At 35.9% G+C, this 24851-nt stretch overlaps 1 protein-coding gene and 1 non-coding gene across 3 annotated transcripts in view; one reads left to right on the top strand and one right to left on the bottom strand.

Moving 5' to 3' along the window:
* Positions 1-24851, bottom strand: part of BRINP3 (BMP/retinoic acid inducible neural specific 3) — a 245387-nt gene that overhangs the window by 12302 nt on the left and 208234 nt on the right. The window lies entirely within an intron of this gene.
* LOC112483263 lies at positions 17928-18046 on the top strand. Its single transcript, XR_003047577.1, has one exon. It is a non-coding gene; the product is annotated as a 5S ribosomal RNA (ribosomal RNA).

The following is a 24851-nucleotide window of genomic DNA, read 5'->3' as shown; positions in this document are numbered from 1 at the left end:
ACTATTTGAGAATATTTTGAAAGAAAAAGAACCGATAAAAAATGGCTTGTTTCGTGTCTCTGATTACACATCAAACGCGGTGGGTGAAATTGGTTTTCCGAACATGTTCTGGGCAGCTTTCTACTTGGCTTTTTTACGCATCGACGGGGAAATGAGATCCGAAGTCAATGTATATGTTTCTCTGGGGAATCCTCTGAGAAGAAAAGCAATGTCTTATCTTAAAAAGCTGCCAGACATTGAGGCATCTTAACTTTGCCATTCCATTCACTCTGTTTTTTTTTTTTTTTTTTTCCTTTTTCCATTCCATACCACTTAGGGTGATCACCATTCACTACTTCCTATACAGTGTAAAACCAGGGGAAAAATGAAGTTGTTCCCTAAAGCAGCATACATTATTTATTATAGTTGATGATTTTTATCTACATGATGCTAAGTTATAATAGATTCTGGCAGCCTTAAATTTCTCCTCAGAATCAATGTCATGTTGTGCCCGAAAAATACTAATTGAAAGTATCCACCTTTCACAAATGTAGTTAAAAGCTGCTGTTAATAGCTGAAAATTGATTGAAGTAGACAACATCTGCTTTTAGAAGCAAAGTCTCCCGCAAATAATATGTTCTTCTGGCAAGTGGGGATATGCCCATTTCAGATAGGCTATGGCATGTCACACACACACACAAGAAAATTAGCTCTCAAAGTGGTATGTCAACATTAATTTTCATAGTTTTGTAATATCTCTAATCATAACCAATGGGGTTAGGCAAAAACACCTGCTGTCCTTTCTGTAATTTGTTTGACAAATTAAATTCAAGGTAGCATGACTACCATATAACTAGATATCTACCCTAGGGTAAGTCTCGTCAAGTGTTCTTGCAATGTCAGCGGTTGGTATAAACATAATATTCTGAAGGGACTTGACACAATTTCAAATGAACACATTTCCATTACCTTTCTAAATAGATTATCTGATTCAAGAACTGAGTGAAGTAAACATGTTTTTATTTATGGAATAGTTACCTGAAGAGAAATTGAATGAATTGAAGCTATTAAAGTACATGACTATTTGCATATGAAATATTTTTGATTCTACCAAGTTTATTGAATTTGAGCGCCTTGTGTTTCTTGAAATTTCTATACACAAAGATAGATTCCTGTTTTTCTACATGACTGTAAAATACAGTGCTTTGGGTATAGGGACACCATAATCCTCATGGTTATTCTCCAACTTAAAAAAGTTACTTCTTTAAGTCAAGTTATACTTGGTGGAAAGGGAGCAATCATAATGACGTTGGTCATTTAAACTCCTATTCTATGCAAACTATACTTGGCCTTCTCATCATAATGACCTTACAGAATATGCAACTAAAACGTTGAAATCCTTTTGTAATTCAATTGTTCCATGTTAGGGCTGTTTCATTGTTATTTGAGGTAAATTAAGAACACACATCTTGTTAAAGATTTTATAGCTATAGTATCAGTCTTTAAACACAGATTTCTACAAAAATCTTGTATTGGTATAAACTAAAATGTGCATATAGCAATACGTGCAATTTAATAAATATTTACTAAGTTCCTACCCTATAAATAATTATTTAAAACCTTAAAAGACACAATAGCTACTTTTAGAGAGCCTACATTCAAATTTTATTCATTTTTAATGTTTGTGTATAAAATTTTCAGATACACACAAACAGTAGAGATTCACCGGAAGTCCCAGGTTTTCCTTACTCAGCCTCAACTCTTGACTATTCTGAGTACAATTCTATAGTCATTTCAAAAATTAAAATGTTGGACATTAACTTACATAATCACAATTGCCATTATCATATAACAACATTAACCATAATTTATTAATAGTGTCTAATACTTAGGCCATATTCCAGTTTCCCTGAAAGTCTAAAAATAATTTTTTTAATTTTTAAAAATCAGGATCCAAAGAGATTCTATTCTCCTCATCTCCTTAGGTAGTTGTGTCTCTTAAGTCTTTTTCAGTCTTTCCTTTGTTGCTCCCTATGCTGATGACTTTTTTGAGGAAATGAGATGTGTTTCATAAAATACCCCACTCTCTGGATTTGGCTGATGATTCTTTATGGTGCCATTTAACTCGCTCCTCTATTTTTAAAATTTACCTGCAGATGAGAAGCTGATGTCAAAAGTATGAACAGATACCCATGCATAGCGTTTTGAGGCCGACGGTATGAAGAAATCGGTAACTTTCAAGTATTTACTAATTTTTATATTTAAATTAATAGTCTGCCTTCAAATCATGAATACACACAGACATGACTCACGTAGTATAAAAACTCTGATTTCAATCCAAGCTCAGAATTTATAAAATATGTTCATAAAAAAATAGCCTGCACAGTGCAATTAAGTCAAATACCAGGTCATTCTGTCTAACCCTGGACTTCTGTTTCCTCTTATGCAAGTAAAAAATGTTATGTGGTAAAAAATACAACCAGAATTAGGTTAAGAAATGGGTTTTCAGTAGACACGGCTCTCCGCAAAGGCTCTAAGAGAGGAGAGAGACATATGAGACATGTATCATGCAGCTATTTCAGGCACTCTACCTAACAAGGTCGTTTAATTCTCAACTAATCTGAGTTAAATATTTTTAATACTATCTTTTACAGAGCAGATTAGGGAGATTCAGGGAGGCTGAGTAGCTTTCCAAAGGCCACATAGTAATGAGCGAGTGGCAGATTAGGGATTTGAGCAAAGCCCTTTCTACTAGCGCTAACTTAGAAGCAGATAGATGAGTACAATTACAGGAGGAACCCCCGCCCAAAATACACTGCTCTGCTGCTTGTCATTCTTTCATCATAAAGTATATTGCTTTGCATCCAGAAGAAAACAAGAAAAAAAATAGACTGTAATTCAAATAAATTAATTATAAAAACAGAGTGCCAAGACTGCCTATTACAATAAAAAATATTTGGTTATATTCCCAGCTTAACCAACTAATGCCAAGTTTCCCTCTAAGTTTAGTCTTAAAATAATTACTTTGTGTATAAGCAAGGCTATTCATTAACTGGTGTTTAGATTTTAATTTTGAAATAGGAAAATATTTTTATAAGGACTTGATTTTACCATAGCGGCTAATATTGACTGCCTCTTATGTTCCAGGTACGTTTCTAAACACCTTAAGTTTATTGATCCATTTAAGACTCAACACGAACCTGAGATATGTACTAATATCTTCTTCATTTTAAAGATGAAGAACATGAATTGCAGTGAGGGGTGAAGTAATTTTGAACATGAACACGGAAATGGATGGGCTGGGATTTGAACAAGTAATATGATACTCGTAGGTACTTCTTAATACTGCATTTCCATAAAACTAGCTTCTTTCTAAAGGCACAATAAAAGGTGATGGTATTTCCTTCAGGTAGTTAAAACTTCAGTCAATTCTGAAAGACACATCCATACAGGAAAGGGATAAGAATGTGTAACAGTACTGAGGAAGAGGAAATGGAAAGAAAAAAAAAAAAAAAACTAATAGAGAAATAGAGAAAACCTAAATTATCCGTGCATATGTTTGTTTATTCAGGAAACACATATTGAGCTGTGCTGTTTTGATGTTGTTGTTGTTATTTTCCCCCGACTGGCATAGTCATAAATTCAAAGCTTCTTCCAACATTTATCCCATGCCTTTTCTGGATTGCTTTTCTAGTGAGAAAAGCTATGTTTCTACATTAATATTAAGAGTTAAATCTGAACTTTTAGAATCTGTCAAAATAGAATTTGAGAGACGAAAAAAGAGAATAATTGCTATTTATACATCTCTGATTTTCTGGTTTGTAACTAAACACACAAGAAAAAATTCAATTAGATTATTTTTCACGCTACCATTATCAAATTAACATAACAGTTTATGTCTTTTACATATGAGTACTTCTTGAGGGTTTCTAACTTTTTAAGATATTAAACTTTTTTTTTTATTCTTTTGTCTTCCCTCTATCATTTTTTTAAAACCATTTATTAACCACAAAGTTCACTTAGACTGAATGCCGACGTCTATTTCAGGTAACTTTCTTGTGTTTTGTTAAGGCATGTTACTGGGCAAAATTATGTGAGGGACAAGGAAAGTAGCAATGGCGAGACTTAATTGTAGGATATTTTGATCAATGCCTTAAATATATCTTTTTCTGTTATAAACCCTTCCAGAAAGACGCCCCAGAATTTGGACTCAGCAGCATTCACGATGGATAACGGTCATGCGGATTGTGAAACATTCAGCTGGGGGGCCCTGCCGGCCACCCCACAGTGTTGGTGTGCTTGGGACCAGTGCCACCACACTCAGTGTCTACTGATGCTCAGAGAGCAGCTATTTGTTTGCCTTATCATTTGGCAATAAATTCACGTGTGAATTTGTGACCCCAGCAAATCTAGCAAGTAAATATTTCATTGCTCTATTTCCTTATCGTTTTCCTTCAAATCTCTAGATGAGGGTGATTTTTATTTTTTAATTTATTTTTTCTTTTGAGGGAGAGGAGGTTAACTGCCTTCTCTGGCTTTTATGAAAGGTATATATTTCTTGAAATCCAAAGGTTAGTGATAAGACGCTAGTGATTCTAAATTCTAACAATATAGACATCTGGAAAGCCCTGATCCTCCATAGCCCTCTTCAACATCATCTTTCCTCTGCTGCAGCATATTCCATTGTAGTCAATGGACGATGAGGTATTCAGTAGTACAATTTTACTATTTTATGAAAAAGGACTAGAAAATAATTTGTTGTATGGGGTATGTGTAATACAAAATGCAACATATATTGAAAAAAGCACTTAGCAGCTTCTTTGAGTAGGACGCACAGACATTGTCATTACAATTAATGCATCCTATAATGGCAAGCATTTAGAATTTTACAAATCTTGAGTTAAGTGCAGAATTTACCTAAAACTGGTTGTATGCTTTTAAAAATAACATCTGAATTAAGTACATGCAGTACTCACAGATAATACATATCTAGGTCCCCGCCCCCTCCCAAGAAAAATAACATTAAAATATAAATTTGATATGGAATTGAAATTAAACTAGGGAAAATGAAAATAAGAAACATTTAGTATAGCATGGCATGTTGTCTACCAGGGTGAAAATGCCATGAAATGATATTAAATATGGAATGATGAATAAATCAGACCAATTTGCAAAGCTGAAAAAGTCTTGCGAGCCATCCTCCTACTGAATCTTACACACATGTGCTGGGCGGGAGCTGTAGTTTGCCTCATTAATGACAGACTGCTACTACTGAAATCTCCAAAAACACAACGAAATGGGTTTCATTATTTGAGGATATGATGACAATGAACATGGCACATTAGTATTACAGATAAAATAAAATGTTAAAAAATCAAAGCTGGATGAATAGTGCTGCTTAAAAGCAATTTGCACAGAAAATGCTATTGAAATGTGCCTGTATATATATTTATTTATAAGATAAAATAATATTTCTCTATATAAATGCCAAAAATTTTATTACCTTGTTCTTCTATTTTGGAATGTTAAAACGCAGACAAAATCTAAATTAGTTTACTTATGGAAAACTTGCATAAGCATAAATATGAGTTTAGTCAGTAAGTACTCATTAAGTTCTAATTATGTACCTAGCATCATTTTAGATATTATGTGAGGAGAGTGGAAAAGTGGGGATGAAAAAATAGGAGATTTTCTTTGTGAATCCCAAGTGCCTATAACACTAGAAATGCACAAACATGTAATAAACATATAATCCAAATAAAAAGCAAATTATAGGTTATGCTGATATACAGGAGTGTAGGAGGAATTATAAGTTGCCAGTATAGGAGGAGCTATAAAAATATAAATCATGTGGGTGGAAAAAACTAAAAAAGAGGTGGTACTTGAAGCGAGGCTCGCAGAATGAATGCAGTATGGAAGACCAAGGCTCTGTCATGTGGGGAGTGATGTCACACAGAATAGTAGTCACTAGAGTGACAACATTCACGTGTTCTCCAACTGCCTGTGGGCCCTCTCCACATTAAGTCCCATTATCAAGTTAAATCAGCATGTCTAAGATTGAATGCTCCTATTTTTTTTAATATTTAATATTTTTCTGCCATTGTATCCATTGTCCATCCAATTGTGTGATCTTGAATTCATTCATTTGTTCACTTGCTCATTTATGTATCGATTTGCTTACATACGTACTGACTAGAGATAGAGATGTTACACTGGGTTCAATAGTGAACCCCCCCACAAAAAAAAAAAAATTCTTGTCTACCTGGAACCTCAGTATATGACCTTATTTAGATATAGGGTCTTAACAAATATACTTAGTTAAACTTAGATGAGTGCCTGATGGATTAGGGTGGCCAATATTTAGACATGGACACAGATATAGATATAGCTAGATAGTTCTTAGTCTGTGTGAGCCTCTGAGGTTTTAAGATGATTAAGGCTGAGGCCATGCTCTTCAGAGGCTAAGAGTCTAGTATAGGAAACCTGGGAATCAATTTTGAGTTCTCCTTCTGTTGGATCAAAGTCGCCATGGGTCCTGAGCCTCCTGGCGCATTCTTGCTGAGTGTGCCAGACTGGAAGGCTGAGCTATCTCCTGATGCTGAGCAGTTTCTGTCACCAGTCAGTCACATAGGCAGCTAAGTAGGTCAAGGCAACTCCAACCTGGTGATGACTACTGTGTAGCTGTTCACCTCCCAGGAGTGGGGGGACTGGCTTGTTTACTGATTGTTTTTTGCTCAAAAGGTATCGGACCCTTGGTGCTGGTTTCTCCACTGTGAGGAAAACCTACTACATGTGAAGTACCCATGTGGTGCCATGACACTATCCCTGTGTGAACCGGAGGCCAGGGCAACTGATGCAAGTCTGATGCTTACCTGGCTCTGCTGTGCATGAGCCATGAAGTCATTTGTCTCTGACCCACGAGTCGTGTGCCTTCTGCCAACATCCATAAAGGGTAACAGACTAACATATTAACTTGCAAGCAGAATCCCACAGTTCATGACACTTCTTTCCTATCCAGTTATTTACTAAATTCTATTGTTTCATTTTCAGTATCTCTTAGCCTTATTTATAATGCCACCAAATCTAACATTTGGTTTATTTTTTAAAAAATATATATATATATTTTTTTCTAAATGAGCACCCACACCGATTAGCAGGAATAAAAAAAGCTCCCAAGGCAGTATTCCAGGTCCATATAATCTGATCTCGCTAAGTGTCTGAAATTTGTTATTTTACTATCCATCTCTAAGCAACTCTCTTCTAAGTGTTAAGCTAAATGTCTTCACTTCCACATCTTTGTTTAAATAATTTCCTTTGTTTAAATAGCTGCTTCCAACTTTGCTTAAGTCCTATCCTTATACTAATAGACAAACTCTGTAGAGATTCTCCAAATCATCTTCAGCTCCCTTACTCCTTTGTGATATCAAGTCATTTAAAGTATCTCTCTATATAGTGCATGCCCTTATTAAACCCCTAAATGATCCTAAGCTTTTGAGAACTGATGGTAATATCTTATGTTTTTATTCTTGGATCCCAACAAAATGTACAACACATAGAAGGTACTCAATAAAGACTTATTTACATTGAGAATAATGTGATGTATGAAAATGATACGATGGTATTTCAATTAAAACAGCTTAAAAAGTATTTTAGAAAGCTCATGTGTTTATGTTATGGATATAAGAAGCTGTTTTGAACGCAAAGCATTGCATGCAACACCGTGAGTATAAAAATTAAATTTGACACTATTTTGTAGCTTATCAGAGGAGGCAGAGATGTAAGAAAAAAAAAAGGACAGGAGAGAGTAGTTGTCCCATGCAATTAGCGTACACTAGCATAAAATCAAGTCTGTGCCTTTCAGGAAAGCCGAAATTGCAGTTTATATTTAATTGAAATCTTTAGATACATGAGACCACCTTTTGAACATCATGAGAAAATCTATTCCATTGAGTGTTGTGAAGGTGACTAAGAAAATTAATTAGATCAGCATTCACAATGTACCATGAGTCAGAGAATCCTCGAAATTAGAGCAGGATAGGACCTTGGAGAACACCTTGTCCAACCCCTTCACTTGGCACATGAGGAAATTGAAACTCAGTTGGTAAGGATAATTTCCCAAGGTCGCACAGGTAATTAGTAGCAGAACAAGGTCTTGAACATAAGTATTCAAACGCCTAACGAGGGCCCTCTCAACTGAATAAAGGTCACACTGTTCCAAAGCATTAAAAAATACAGCAGAATAAAGTTTCACTATCAAGTGCATTCTAAAGAGGTAAATGTGAATATCCATTTATATATTACAGATTTATGCCTGTATAATATAGTAGAAAGTTATATAGATATGCAAATATCTTTGTTCTTCTTAAAAAATACATTGTGCATTTCTTTTCAACAATTCTTAACATAAGGCCTTCGTTGATAATGATGAAGGCATGAGCAGTGAGAATGAGATAGCTCCTCAGAATACATAATTGATTTTCTCCACAGTTCATTTGATTATATCTTAAGGAATTTGCTACATTTCCAGAAATGAGTCTAACACTTGAAAATTAAAATCATGATGGAATTACCGGTATGGTAGAGACTACGATTTGTTTCGTAATATTCATTCTTCCTGTCTTTGCATAGTAATAAACTTTTAGCTGAGTACATGGCCGGCAAAGGCTACAGTTGCTAATCTTTCTTGCAGCTGAAGTGAATCAAGAATAAGTTCTGGTCTCTGGGTTGTAATTGGGATGATATACTCAACTTCTGGGGCATGCCTTCAAAGGAAGGAAATATGCTTTCTTCTAGCTTCTCTCCCTCACAGCTGCTGCAATGGAGTCACTATGGTGATAGCTGAAATATAGCACCATCTTGTACCCTAACATTAAAGTCATGTGTGGAAGATGGCAGAGCAACAGCCAGAAGGAACCTGGCTCCCTAATACTGTAAAACCACCATATCAGCCCTAAAAGTCCTCTGCAGCTATTTAAATAGAGGAAAAGATACTTTCAGTGGAGACTTTCTCTTCACAACAGCTTATCATATATTCTGTCTAATGTAAATGGAATTGATTTGACTGGGGAATTTTTAAGTTTACATCAATAGATAATTTTATGTGCAGAGCATCAGACAAAATTGGACTGAAAAAATAGACCTTTGCCAGAATTTATGCTGATAACAATTCTTCCAGCCAAAGAATTTGAAAATATCCTACATTTAGTGATTCATTCCACGGAAACGCTGATTTTTTTTTTTTTAGTGAATTATTTCATTTCATTGTATTTCTATACTTTCCATGTGTTCGCCTTGAATTTAGAGGGCTCGCTGCTTTATTAGATACGCCCAGTGCACGTCCCCACTGCCACCACAGTCCGCTCTGACAGCCTTTTCTCTGTGCTCGTCTGGATATCTCAGAGGCATATCCCTTGGGCTTATCAGCTGGTATTAGAATTGATTATTTACTTATCTTTACTTTCCACTGAAGACATGGTACCTCACTATTGCATCTGTTAATTCCCAGCTTACAGATGAGGCTCTGTGTCTTTGCTTTTGCTATTTCTTTTTCCCAGATCTGCATGGTCTAACTCTTAGTCATCCTTCCTGTCTTTGCTCAAATCTTATCTCCTCAGAGAGACACTTCTATGTAAAATGGCACCTCCTCTCCAATCATTATCACACCCACCTGGTTATTGCCTTCAGAGATTTTAGTCTTATCTGAAATTAGCTTATGATTGTTTATTGCCTGTTTTTTTTTTTTTCCTTGCGGTTTTCTAGAATGTACATTACCTGAGAAAAGGGGGTGCTCACTCCAACATGGACACATTTTCTACCTTCATCGGATTTACAGGACAGTGAAGAAAACATTTAATAAATCATTACCAAAGTAATCACTAAGAGGGCAGTGTGGGTCTTATAAAAGTGAAGTGCTGAACTGAATCAGAATCAGCACTCATTCATCTCTTAAAAGTATAAATCACAAAAACGTGAATCTTGGCATTATATATAATATGGGATAAATGTGCATAAATCAGTAAATTCCAGTGTTAGGAGCGTTTTCCTAATAAACTAATTTAAACTGATACATTTTCATATGAATGTATTTTAGTTTCTCAACTAAAGAGGTAATAATATATTTAAATAGCTATTCTAAATTTTGTTCTTGAAACTGAAATACCATTAATTCATTCTACATTTACTTGCCTAAGAATACCTAATGAAAATGTACATGTGGTCAATAATTTTATTGGAAATATTAAAGTAGTTTAAAATATTTTTGTTCATTCATATAAAATGTAAAATATTGAGCTACTGAAAACATTTTGTAAAATAAAGATCAGTCTTTTTTTAAGTTATATAATGTCAATGCCACTAACATGCATTTTATTTTCATCCTATCATCCTTTCTTAGACCGCTCAGCCATTCTGACCTGCTTATCACCTTTTCTTTTTATACCTCTGAATACACAGATTTTAAAAAATATATATACAATTTTTTTGTTTTGCTCAGAATTGTTTGCTTGAATAACTAGGTATTATAACAGAGCCAAACTGACACATAAAGCTGTCCATCACAGTGGCCAAGTGGATTTCCTTACCCATGAAATAAAAATAAAAGTGATGGATGTCTCTTCTAGAAGGAAGACCTAAAAATGAGCACACAATTTTGTGCCATATTTCCCGCCTCTGCAATCATGGAAGCATGTGCAGAGATAGACCACCCATCAATCTGGGTACCCGAGTAAGTACGACGAGCAGAGTCCCTGCTAACTCTGCTTCTTCAGGTAGTGTAAGAACCCATCTTTGTTGTGTTACATCACCGACATTTAAAGTTTGTATGTCACAGCAGCATAACCTACGTAAGGCTACCCTACAATCAGTAGGGGAAGGGAAGAAAAGCTTCAAAGGTCCTTCACTGACTTAAATTTTTTGGTCCAGAAGTGATACACAACATCGCTTCTCTAGATCCACTGGCTCTAACTAGTCTCATGGCCCCACCTAACTGAAGGGAGGTTTAAAAAATAGTGAGGGGGACATCCAGATACCCAGCAGTCAATAAATGTTTCCATCTCATACATCATACTCAACAGTCACGTAAATTTTATAAATTACTTTGACTTTCTTCCTCTAGAAAAATGGAGAAACAAATAACTGCTTTATGTGGTCATGGAAGGACCTGATTAGGTGATGCATGTAAAAGATAATTGTATGGTCAGTTCCCAGAAAATAGTTTGTGGCTTTCCTAGACTTTAAGATGGCTTTTAACCATGTTATTTTGTAATAATTTCATTTGTTTATTCTACAAATATTTATGAAGTAACTAGTATGTGTTATGTAACTGACAATTCCATTTTTATCTGCCACAGACTATTTTTTGAAGCTCTAATTGAAAAATTGATTTGTCTATATCAAATGGAGAAGAGATGGTTAATAGGTAAATGCCATCATAGTCTATTGATTTCACTGAACTTAAATATTAACTTGGCCCAGAATGAAATTTTTTAGAAAAAATCGTTCCGAAATCTGTCAAAATGGAGAATATGATACAATGCCACACTCCACACACATTATCTGTTAATAAAATAGGTTTCTAGTATGAACACTCATTTGATATTTGCCACGGCTTACCAGTTTAGCAGACGAATACTAGAATGTCTGTCTATGCCTGAAGTAGCAGAGAATCAGGAGAAAGACTGAACTACGTAAACCAGTTTTCTGACATATGCGAGGCTGAGGGATATTAGATGAAACATTTGCACATAGCTAGTGTTTGGCAAATCTTGCTCAATCCATGTACTTATCAGGCATGACTTATAGTAAGTCAAAGAAGACCTATTGTACAATACCGATTCTACAATATAAAGTACAAAATGCAAAATAATTTTAAAAGTTTTTAAATGTGTCTGCTTATCATTTCATAAAAATAACATTCGAAAGTTATGATTTGATTGGGTAAATCTCCCAAGTGTATACAGGACAGTCGAAGATGAATTTCCACTAGGCTTTCATTTATATATAGCTCGATTTTTGTCATCATAAATCTAAACCAGATTCAGTTGTATATGGCGATCTCATTTATACAAAACCACTCTCTTACTTTGCTTTAGGTAAGGATCAAGATAAGGAAAAGAAGTGTGAGAAGGTTAATAACAAAGAAACCCTACTCCTTCATTCTTTCCATTCTTCCTAACACTTTTCTCTATATAAGCCAATTCTAAAATTTACCCAGCACAGCCAATAATTAAAAAAAGAAATATCTTTTTGAAATGAAAAGGCAGTAATTTTATTGTCTGCTAGATGAAGAGTGCACGGAGAGAGACATTTCTGGCCATCTCCATGCAAGTAAGCATTAAACTATAATTTTAGTTTGTAGTGCTATACTATTTACCAGTTCTGGGGATATTTGTAACCCATGCAGTCGATAATTATAGCATTATGTTCTTTAAATAACATGAAAAAGAACAGGTGCAGTTTCTGAACACCAAGGACAATAAGCCAATCTGTGTTTAGAGCGGCATGCCTAATGTGGAGAATGAGGATGCCGCTGACGTGATGAAGACTTTTAAACTGTAGCTGCTGGCAAACGAAAGGTTGCTTTTAGCTGCCTAGTTAGCAGTCTTTCTTATTCCTCCAGCATTTTTCTTCCAAAAGTCACAAAGCACGTATAGACAAAGAGTTATAATAATTCCATGTTTTGTAATGGATAACGCAGAACACTATTTGCACATTAAACTTCTAAAATCTAGATAGAACAAGAGGTAAATAATGATGGTAAGCATGTGAATAAGACAGCCAGTCCTAATTTTAAAACAACATAGTGCACAAAACTCTGTTCTTTAGAGAAACATCCTTTAAGAGTTACATATCTATTTTGGAGGCCTGAATTTATCTTCTGAATTTTTGAATACAAATTTCAATGTGGCTGTGCTTGCAAGTAGGAATTGCCAGGCAAGGGAAAACTGGAGCAGGAGCAAAGTGTATTTTCAGGAGAGAATTTTGGAAGCATGTACAGAGGGCAATTCTGCTTTTGCCGTAAAGATTTCTGTCTGATTTTAGATGTGTTACTTTATCTATTGAGTTTGCAGGATTGTCTGAGCAAATAAAAGAGTTGACTCAGATCTTTGAGCTGTTTGACTGTGTGTATGACTTTTCCCTTGAAAAATAATCCTTAAAAATGTCTTTTCAGTCTTTCCAAACCTTGCTGCCCTATGTCCTTTGAGCAACTGGGGGTCTAAACTAGCCAGACTCTTAGCTCTCTTTTTGGTTTGTTGATTGGTTTTACTCAGTTTAAGTCTTTCATCAAAACATTCTGTATTCTCTCTTGTAATTAGCTAATTAACAAAACTCGATGGCCTCAAACCTTTTTTAGCTGCCCTCATGAACCCTATGCCTTATTTTTATCACCCCGAGAGAGGAAAAAATTTGCTAATCGTGGAAGCCCTGAGCAAAGCGGAGTAAAGAGCACTGCTGCCCACGGCCCTTCCATTCAAGCTGAGACTTTACTATCTATTCCAGACAGTGTTCTAAGAGCACCACATGCATAATCCTAATTCACTTTCTCAACGACTCGAAGAGTTAGAATGGCCTTTTGGAAGTGTCACCAGAAAAAGGCTCGCTCTACAGCCAGGGACCACATTTCCTTGTCAGTTTTGCATCCAGATATGGCAATGTGACAAGTTTGTGACATAAGGTAGGAGTAGAAGGAATAACTACCCATCTATATCCTTAACAAACCGCTGGTGCTTATCTGCACACTCGTGTCCCTTTAACTGGCTGGATGTTGATGTCCCAAGGAACCTTGGAAGCCACTCATTAGAAATACAAAGCCTCCACAAGGCAGAACACTGAATGACTAAGTGGAGCACAGTCCCAAGTCCCCACACCCGTGTAACCCTGCTCCCCATCCCCTACCCCCTACAGACCTATGACCGCCTTGGGTTCTTTTAATGAGGGAAGATGAATCCCTATTGCGTTTGTTCATTATGTGTTATGACACTCAGGGAGCACTTTGGCAGGTCCACCTATCAAAGAACTGAGGACTCCTTTCAGTGGACATGTCAGTGTGCCAATTTGGAAGTGTAACTCCAGCTTAGGCACACCTCAGATGACTGCGGGCTACCCTTTAATTTCATGAGACTCCAAGGAAAAATCATAAAACAAAAACCAACAAAACAAAACAAACAAACAAAAAAACCCAACTAAACACTCCCCAAATCCTGACTCACAGGAATTATGATATAATAAATACTATTGTTTTAAATTACTAAATTTTAGAGTAACTTGTTATACAGACATAGATAACTATATCCTAAAGGAGTTTACAATAAGACTATGAACTTACTCTCAAAGAACTGTAATATTTTGTTTATATGGGGGTTTATACTTATCCATATAATCAAAAATATAAAGTAAGATAGTTTATTACAAATAAAATTAATTAAGTCTGCAAGTATTTACTAAATGACTATTGTGTCTTATTTAAAATATGTGTGGTTCGGCAGTCCCCTCTCTCAGCATATATCACAGAGGAGTTCACTACGCCAATCAGAGGCAGGGCATGGAGCTTCATGTTCATTGCATAATAATGTATGGCGATGGGCAGTGAGGAGTTAGAGAGGGTTCAGGTGAAAATCACTAAATAATGATCGAAAGTATGGTAGATGCAAATTAGAAATAAATACTATGCAACACTTAGAAGTCACAAAATATAGGTATAGAAAAATGAATGGCTCTCACAAACGTTTTATAAAAAAAGTAGCAAATGAAATGCACAATTAATGCAAATTAAATATGCATACTTGAACATCTTCACATTTTACAATGGCATCCACAATTAAAGCCATACATCAAGCCCAATAGAGTAGATACTCACCAGAATGGAAGTATGGGTAAAGAATAAAGGCCATAATACATATATAATCTAAGACCAGGCCCTAGCCTAGAAAGAAAATTATTACTATGAACTATATGTACAATTAGCTCGAATCTCTATACCTATGGTTATATCAAAACCAAACCCAACAGAAAACAAACAAACAAACAAACAAACAAAAAACAAAACCACCTACGCTGCCTTTCTTTTTTTGTTGTTGTTGTATTTTCGGATTAAGAATACAATAGTGAAAAAGAAACATGGTCCCACTGTGGATTTAATCCTCAATAAATACGTGAAACAAGAAACAAACAGGAAATGTTAAACACAGAAGTGCAGTGAGAAAGATGAGGAGTGTAGTGATAGAGAACAATCCTCCAGGGCCACTGCGAGAGCGGAGCCTTGGGAAGCTGCTCTGTGGAGGTGCGACTGGAACCGAGGGCTAAAGGATTAGAACGGACGACCTGGGCAAAGCTGAGCAGAGGATGTGCATCCCAGGCGGAGTGCAGAAGCTTCGGTGTGGGATAAAAGGGACAACAGAGACCAGTGTGGTGGTCACATCGTGAGTTAGCGGCACGTGATAAATCAGGGCCAGCTCATGCAGGACCATGTTAGACACAGGGAGCAGATCTGGGTTACAGTCTTAGAGTAAAATAAAAAGCAAGAAGCATCCCTACTGCTGCGAGAGGATGCACTTCAGGGGAGAGGAGGGCAGAAGTCAAATGACTTACACCGCTCATGATGCCACGGCTGGAGCTCCAGCTTCAGGAAGATGGGACGATGTCAGAAAGAGTAGGGCTAGAAAGATCTAGATCAACAGACTGTAGATATTCAGAAGTAAAGCTGACAGGACTTGCTGCTGGATGGCTTGTGTAGGATGAAGGAGCGAGAGAAAACCAGGCTGACTCGTGTGTTTTTTATTTGAGTGACTAGGTGGATAGGAACGCTTCAGCACAAATAGATAATATTATGTAAAAACTGGCTTAAAATAACATTTTGAGTATTTAATCGTTTATCTTAAATCACATGGAAACATGGGCATATTGAGAGTTAACTAAAAATAAAAAAAATGATATAACTCAGTTAATGTGAATAGAGTTCCCAGTAAATTTGTAATAGCTTGGAATCTCCCACTTCCAGAATTAGAGTGTACAGCGGTTGAGATCACAAGCTTGAATGCCACAAGCCCTGGGCTCTCACCAGCTCTGCCTCTTACTGGCTCTCTGACACTGGGTAAGACACAACCTCTCTTTGACTATTTTCCCACCTGTCACTGGGAATAATGATAGTACATAAGCCATGAGGATTACACAAGCCAAGGCATGAAAAGAACTTTGCCTGGTGCTTGTTACATAGACCACTCTCAATAACATGCCTTCTCAAACAAATGTATAAAACCCAAATAAGATTAACTTCTCTTTCCCAAAAGATTTATTCTCCTAGGTGAAATTGGTATTATGTGCATCTTCTCTGTTTCAGAAAGCATGCTAAACTTGAATGATAAAATACTGAGCCAAATAATAATGGTCCTGGCCATTTAGAGACTACCATCTAACAAAAGAGAAAGATGATAATCGAGAGTCATATAAATCAATATAGCACCATCTCTGTGAAAGATGCGAAAAGTGCAGGTAGACAGTGCCATGGGAACAGGGCAGGGGAGGCGGGGTGCATGTGCCAGGCCTCAGGACAAGCACGCACAAAGGCTCGGCGATGGGCATGCCTGGCCCAGGAAGACTGGGTCTGGTGTGGAGGCTCCAGACATAGGCAAGGGTCATGAAAACCAAGGGGGCTAGACGAGGGACTGCGGTTTTATCACAGAGCAAATAGACAGGAAGAGAGTTACATGATCTGATTTATAAAATTATAGCCTATGTTCCAGCTCATGGTTATTGGGAAGGGTATTTAATGTACATATTCGCTCTATGAGTAATGATAGTGAGCCAACATTTAGGATAACTGGCCCTGGAGAGCTGGAGCATCAGCCCTTAGGGTGGGAGAGTCCTCTGACGTAGGTTGGGGTAAAGTCAGAAATGGGAGTGTCCCAGGTACTCTTTACCACAACTTTAGTGATGTGGAAAACCTGTTTTAATCCACATGAATTCAAGGAATATTTGCCATCTTGTGCAGTAAATGATACAAGTTACCCTTGAACAGTGCAGGGCTTAGGGGTGCTGACCCCTGAGAAGTCAGAAATCTGCATGTGAATTTGCACTCCCCTAAATCTTAACTACATCATTCATCCCTTGGTATTCATTAGGGAATGATTCCAGGACCATCCACAGATATCAAAACGTGGGGATGCTGAGGTCTCCTGAATAACCCTGGGGATCCCGAGGTCCCCTACATAAAAAGCTGTTGGTCAGTGCATACGGTCAGCCATCTGCATCCATGGACTACAAACCAGAGAATGAAATTCCAGTACAGTTACTTACTGAACGAAAATTGCATATAGCTTTGCAGTATAGTTTGAAATCAGGGAATGTCATGCTCCAACATTGTTCTTTCTCCCGATTGCTGTGGCTATTCAGGGTCTTTTGTGGTTTCATACAAACTTTAGGATTATTTGTTGCAGTTTTGTGAAAAATCCCTTTGGTATTTTGATAGGGATTATATTCGACCTATAGATTGCTTTGGTTAGTGTGGACATTTTAATGATAAATCTTCCATGAGCAAGGTATATCCTTCCATTTATTTATGTCATCTTCAGTTTCTTTCATCAATATCTTACAGTTTTCAGAATCTTTTACAGGTCTTTTACATCCTTGGTTAAACTGATCCCTAAGTATTCTATTATTTTTGATGCAATTTAAATGTATTTTCTTAATTGATTTGTATTTTAAAATGTACTTATTAGTCTAAAGATACAAAGGTATAAAATCTACTTTTATATGTGATACTTTCATCAGTAATATATGTTTATTGTCGGCAAATGGGGTTATCTGCTATGAAAAGGTAATTTTTATCTGGGATGCCTATTTACTTAACCATATTGTAAAAAAATATGCCAGCCACAGGACTATATTTATGCATATAAACCTATTATTAACTTTTGATCCTATTGCAAACATAAAATTTTACATTAAATAAGGGATTCTATGGCCATGCCACCCTGAACAAACCCGATCCCATCTGATCTCGGAAGCTAAGCAGGGTCGGACCTGGTTAGTACTTGGATGGGAGACCACCTAGGAAGACCAGGTGCTGTAGGCATAAAAAAATAAAAATAAAATAATAAGGGATTATAAACTGACAAGTTTCTTGCAATCTGTGAGGTCGACCAAGGGTTGCCTCGCCTAAAAAAATAAAAATAAATAAATAAACAAGGGATTAATTTCATGTACTAAAGCTAGAGATGTTAGGACCAGATGTAACCTCATTTTGACATTTTCTCAACATCACAACAAACCTTTTACAAAATAAAATGCTAAAATTAAAGCCGAAGGATATGTTTTCAAACTTGCTGAGATGAAGCGAACTATATTCCAAAACAACACTTAAATGTTGAGCTAGTCACACAATGCAGGAATAACAAAATTAGCATTCTGTGAATTCATTCAACAGAATGGACTGGTCGCCTCTTTACCCACATACTGTAAAGCCATTCATAGCAGCAGCTTAAGACACACAAGGTTGCCAAGTTTCACAGGTGCCTCCTGCAGAGAATGCCACTATAGTCTGCCACTCTTGCCTTAAAAAAGAAAAACTTCTATTCACGAGAGAGAGAAACTTACAGAGAGGCCATTTTTCAAAATCTTTGAAGCCAATTCAATTTGGAACTTGAGCAGTTGTACCTCCTCTTAACAACAGGTGCAGAATGGCACACTGGCTCCCTTAGAAATATTCCTGAAAGGACCCCTCCGCTTAAGCATTCTAATGCCATGGCTTATTAAGTGAGGCCTGCTCTTCATAGGTCGCCTGTGTTAAAAACATCAACTCTTCTACATTCTACCTAATTTACTTTACTAACAAAAATATCAAATGCCGATTGGTTTGTGTCTTCCGTGCAAATGTTGCCATTAAGATATATTTATAGGTTTCACATTTTACTTTATAGTTTATATACATTTATAGATTTGGTATTTCTTACATTTATAAAACTCTCCTTTATTAATTTTAACATCTGTTGATACTAGTCTACCATTATTGCCTCCCTGAAAAATATCATTACTACTTTACTTATTTGATTTTTCTAGATAAATTTTGATTAATGATGCATTAAATTGAATAATATTAATTTTAGGGACAATGATATCTTTATAAGATAGTTTCCATTCAGCATCATGGCTAAGCTCTCTATTTATTCAAAAATTGCCTTAATATCCTAAAGAGCTTTATTTTAGCTTATTTCCTTAGTTCTATACCTTGACATTCTTGTGAATGTTTTTTTCTGGTAGATATTCTTACTGGTTTATGCTCATTGGTTGGAAGCCTATTTTTTTTTAATCATTTTGTGAATAGCAACTTCATTCATTTGTTTAACCTTTTTTTTTTTTTTTTTTTTTTTTTTTTTTCTGGTAGATATTCTTACTGGTTTATGCTCATTGGTTGGAAGCCTATTTTTTTTTAATCATTTTGTGAATAGCAACTTCATTCATTTGTTTAACCTTTTTTTTTTTTTTTTTGTTTTTTTTTTCCTGGGGTTTTGATTCTCTGGAGCCTTTTTAAATAAACAAACATCTACAACTAACAATCATATCTTCTTTTAAATATATCTATTTTTGCTAATTCCATATCCTGGTTTGATTTACTGGCAGAAGTTCTTAAACAAGAGCAAAAAATAAAAACAAGCCAGAAGCTTTTTGATGTTTTTCATTATGCAGCAGCTGATAGAGCGTCAAAAATATCACCCAAGAAGGTGATATTTCTTACCATTTGGTTAGGACTCATCTACAGCATACAGATAGTTATTTAACCTTTTTTTTTTTTTTTTTGGTTTTGTTTTCTACTCGGGTTGATTCTCTGGAGCCTTTTTAAATAAACAAACATCTACAACTAACAATCATATCTTCTTTTAAATATATCTATTTTTGCTAATTCCATATCCTGGTTTGATTTACTGGCAGAAGTTCTTAAACAAGAGCAAAAAATAAAAACAAGAGGGGACATTCTTTCTGGGTCTCAAATCTAATAACTATATATATATTTTTAATTTCAGGAAAAATATATACTATTCTTAATTTGTTTATTCTATTAATCTCTTAATTTAATAACTAATATCTTCATAATGAATATTTAGAGGTAATATCTGAGGGCACCGCATATGTAAGAATGTCTGTTTGTTTTCCTCATATAGGAAATCATTTGACTAAACATAAAATTCTTGTTGCTATTTTTCCTCTCAAAACACCATTAATTAGTCTACCATACTTCAGCATTTAATGCTGTTTTTTTATTATTATTATTATTATTATTATTATTATTATTATTACTTTCACTTGTCTACATTTCCAGTGAAGAAAACAAAATACTCTCTGACTGTCACAGTCTTAGAAAGCAAGACAAGCGAGGAGCCGGCTTCCCTCTCACGGTGCGACTGGATTGCTGTATGTCGTGCCTCTGCACAACACGCTGTCCTGTCAGGCTGCCCTGCTGCTCCCCTGAGGAAGGGAGGTAGGCGTTCGAGCAGCCACACTGTGACCTGGAGAGAGCCACTAACTTGTTTCCACCTCCAGTCACCCCCATCCAGAGACGATGAAGCCAGGTCCGCGACAGACACATGCTGCAGCTGTCAGTCAGCCTCGGAGCCGGGCACGAGGGATGAATTTGCTGGAGTGAACACTTTTTGTCTTTTGTGTTCATTCACAGAATACATTGGCTTGTAAAATGTGCCAAATCTTTAAACTCTTTGGTGAACTAGAAAACACTGACATGGTTGTCATTAACTCAGAAACCACTTCACAGGACAACCCTGCAGCATAAACTTTGCTTGTTACGCTCTGACTTTTCCATCCGGATTCAAGTTTTAAAGAAAAATTTGCTTTCTCTCTCTTATTGATGCTTCTAAATCAGATACCAGATTACTCCCTGTGTACCCCATGCCTTTCACGTACCTTTTCCCTTCATTAATCGCATCTCCCCATTCCTTCTTAACAATACTGGATCAGCGTTTTAAAATCTTATTCCAGTAACCAATTCGATTTTCTCTAACAGTCCTCTGCTTTTAGCTTTAAATTTAGTGATATTTATCTTCCAAAAACTTTCTTGTTTTCTGATGATTTAGTTTCCTGACTTCACGCCTGGCATGGATTCGCTGTCCTCTGAAATTCTTTCGTGTTGAGGGACTGGCAGGAGCTGGGACCCCTAACTCCACACACACACAGCAAACCTGGGAAGCACCACGGGGTGATGGGCAAGCAACCCAGCTCTGTAGCCACATGGCTTAAGTTTGGGTTCCGGCTCTGCCACCACTAGTTGAATATTCTTCAGACAATTGTTTAGATTATATAAACTTCAGTGTCCTCGATTGTCATTTTAGGGGAATAACACTACTGTGTACTATTATCTTAAAGGAGCAAAAATAGGTTATGCACTTGGAAGAATCTGACACGTAGTTTATGCTTGATGCACGTTAGCTAGTAACTATGACAGTTCTCATTAGCAGGCCGACGCCAGCACCATCGCCCCTGATCACAGTGTGTCTGTGCTCGGTATTAAAGGGCATTGGTGGGCTCCACTGCCTGCCTCCTCTCTCGGCTCTCAGGGTGGCTGTTTCATGTGGATGTGGTCACTTGTGTATTCATCAGCTTTGTCTTCATTTCTGTCTGTTTTCTGAAGTATATCTATCAAAAATCTCTCCACATTCCTACGTATGGATTGAATGATTTTGTAACATTAAAGGTAGTAAAATAATTTATTTCATTTTGAGGGGGATTTAGTTAAGGTTATGAAACAAAACTCATGTATTTTGGTCATCATCATGCATTATCTTTGTGTGTTTAACACATAGCTGAGTATGTGTCGTAGAGTGTATGTGTGTGTGTTTAATATTGAGGATAATGTTTTATAAATATAAATTTTCTTTAAAATAGGTTAGCTTTCCTTAGATTCCTACTACTTTGACTTTAAATGGTTTAGAGAGAATTTTCTCACTTGTATGAATTAAATTTATTTCAGTTCAATAAAAGGTACTACCTCAGAGTTGATCTTTTTTGTTTCCTTCGAGAAACCTACATGAAGTCTTCCTGCTGGGTTTAATAGAACAACCACAACAAACTGACCTTCATTTTCTCCTGTGTTCCTTTGTCACATCGATGTTCTTTTGTACTGTTTTATTTGTTGCTGTCTAAAGTGCATTCGAATTGTTGAGAAGGGGGATTTAGATTTCAATTGGCATTGATTTTTGAAATGTATTCACTCACTTTATAACTTGTAGTGTCTGCCTCAGATGAAGTCCTTCAAGGTGTTTTGTTTTGTTTTGTTTTGTTGTTCTTTTCATGTTAGGGATTAGAGCTGGTACATATCTTGGTAATGTTTAGTTTTCCCCTTTTTGATTCATAAAGCCATTTGCTCTTAGGAAATATCATCTTAGTTTAATGCTCAAAGAAAAGAACTCTGGGTTTCTGCTGTATACCATTTTAATGACTTGTTATATGTGTGCATGTGTGTGATACATGTATGGATATACATATAAATGTGAGGAATACATGTAAAGAAATAATGATGAAAGGAGTTAACTAAGGTTATTTTTTTCTCTCATCATGAAAATTATAAAACATACTATGAAGATGGCACACTGCCTTTACATGGTGTTACCAAATTAAGCATAGATTAAATTTATCATTAAGACAACTCAAAGATTTCCCCCCACTAAGTAGAATTGATGGGATAAAATCAGTGTTTGTAGGATTTACCTGACTTTTAGTCAATAAGTGCCATCATTTAGAATGAAAAAGAATTTAGGACAAATACTATCGTACCTACATATTTATGAGTGACAGCTTTTATATAACCAATTTCATCTATACACATTGAAGCCTCCAATATCATCTGCATGAAAGCTGGCAGAAGAGATTTTCATATAGTATGAGAAGACACCTTTTATTTCTTTTATGTATATATTATTATATTTTTAGAGAATAAGATTCTATTCTACTCTAAGTTAATCAGGTCACCCCTATATTATGGTGTTTATGTCTGGCTACACAATTTTAATGGAGAAGTATTCGGGGTAAGGGTTCATGAATAACAGAATAAATTTGAATTTTGAGATGGGCTTTATTATATGATAATAAAACCACCACACCATCCCAATAGTGGTTGATGGTCAGCATCCGGCAAGTAAACACATATCTATTTTTTCTGTAACTTACAGAAAATTATTTAGAAGTGGTTCAAATAGAAATGAGACTGCTTCTCAGCCCTGACTTAAATCTACTTAAAAATTGAAAGTGTATCCATTCTGAGGATTTTATTGTCAATAAACATTATACGATTTGAAGAAACATTAGTGTCTTGAGATTTATATTGATTCTTACTTTGTGGTCCACTTACAAAACCACTGATGGTTAATATGATATCAACAAATAATCATTTTATTCCCTTGCGCTCCATAACATTTTTTTTTCTCTCTGAAATGTAACTTTATGTAACAATTGACCAACAGAAATGGTTGCACTTAGGACAAACTATTGGATGGAAATCTCAGAGTTAAAATTTATAAAAAAGAAAGGTGACAAAATGTATTTTAGCAAACCAATTAGCATTTAATTTGTAGGACCATACCAAGTTATACCTTTATAGAGAAGAGATAGTAGACTCTCTAAATCTTTCTGAGTTGATAATTAAAAGAATTATTCACCAAGGATTGGTACCTAGAACTCAGAAAACACCTGTGAACTTCAGAAAACAAAGCTCTTCTAAAATCATTTTCCACTCAAGGTAATAATCAAATATTTCATGGTAATTGAGGTGATTATGGTACAACTGAGGACAATTCTAAAATCTGCAAAAAATGGAATAAAAATGATGGTACAGTGCTTTTCATGTGTACTCTTTGAGAAGTTAACGGGCATTTTAGTAATTAATTTTTTTTTTGTTCTGAAAAGCCCCTGTTTAAACAAATCGATTTTTCCCCTCTTTGTGGGACATTTGGTATGCATATATACATTGTAGATTTCTGAGAAGAGTTTACAAGAATTATAGTATCTAAATTTTCTTAACCATGGCTCCTTTAAAAAATATGTGTGTGTGTATGTATGTGTATATGTGCGTGTGTGTGTGTGTGTGTGTGTGTGTGTGTGTATAAACAGTAATATTTCATAAGATGCAAGTTATTTAGTGGAACACAAGAAGGCTATCATCAGCTCCTTAATGAGGAGAAAATGAAGACGGGTAGCAGACCCTCCCCCACCCTCTCCTGCCCAACCATGCTCTGCTGCGTGAACCTGTGGTCAGGTCAAGTAAGGAACTGATTCTGGTTGTCCAAGTAAAGTGATACTCACTCCAAATAGCTCTGGGAAAGATGGTTCTGAATCTTGGATATTATTGACTTCATGATTTTATTTCCAAGATTTTCTTGATAGGGCTCTTTTTCTTTCAAGCAAGTTAGCAGAAGTGTTAAGAGTTCTCTGGAACTGTCTATATCGTTACTGTTCTTGAATCTGATTAATCCAGCAACTCCATTGAATTACGGGTGAGGGGTGTATGCAGGGGAGTGTTTGGTGGTGACACTCAGTCTTTCTTAGAAGACTGTCTTAATGTCAATAAGATGTAGGAGAAAATATTTAAGTGGCATCTGCATAGTGAACAGAAAAAAAATCTCTGTGTGTGCTATACTCAAGACTACTGTCCATGGCCCTCGGTCCCTTTTCCTCAGGTGAAAGAATACACACAACTAAAAGGAGAATATGACGACGTTGTAAGATTTTTGCTTAAAACATATAATAAATCTAACTATTGATGGTGAACACACAATGCAACATATATATACAATTTACTATTGAATTGTATGCTTGAAACTTACTAGATTTTGTTAACCAATGTCACCATAATAAAAATAAATAAAATATATAATAAG

This window comes from Pteropus alecto, unplaced genomic scaffold (genome assembly GCF_000325575.1).
Source record: "Pteropus alecto unplaced genomic scaffold, ASM32557v1 scaffold65, whole genome shotgun sequence".
Lineage (NCBI taxonomy): Eukaryota > Metazoa > Chordata > Mammalia > Chiroptera > Pteropodidae > Pteropus > Pteropus alecto.
Note: the sequence above shows the minus strand (reverse complement) of the source record. Positions and strands in the feature narration are given on the sequence as shown.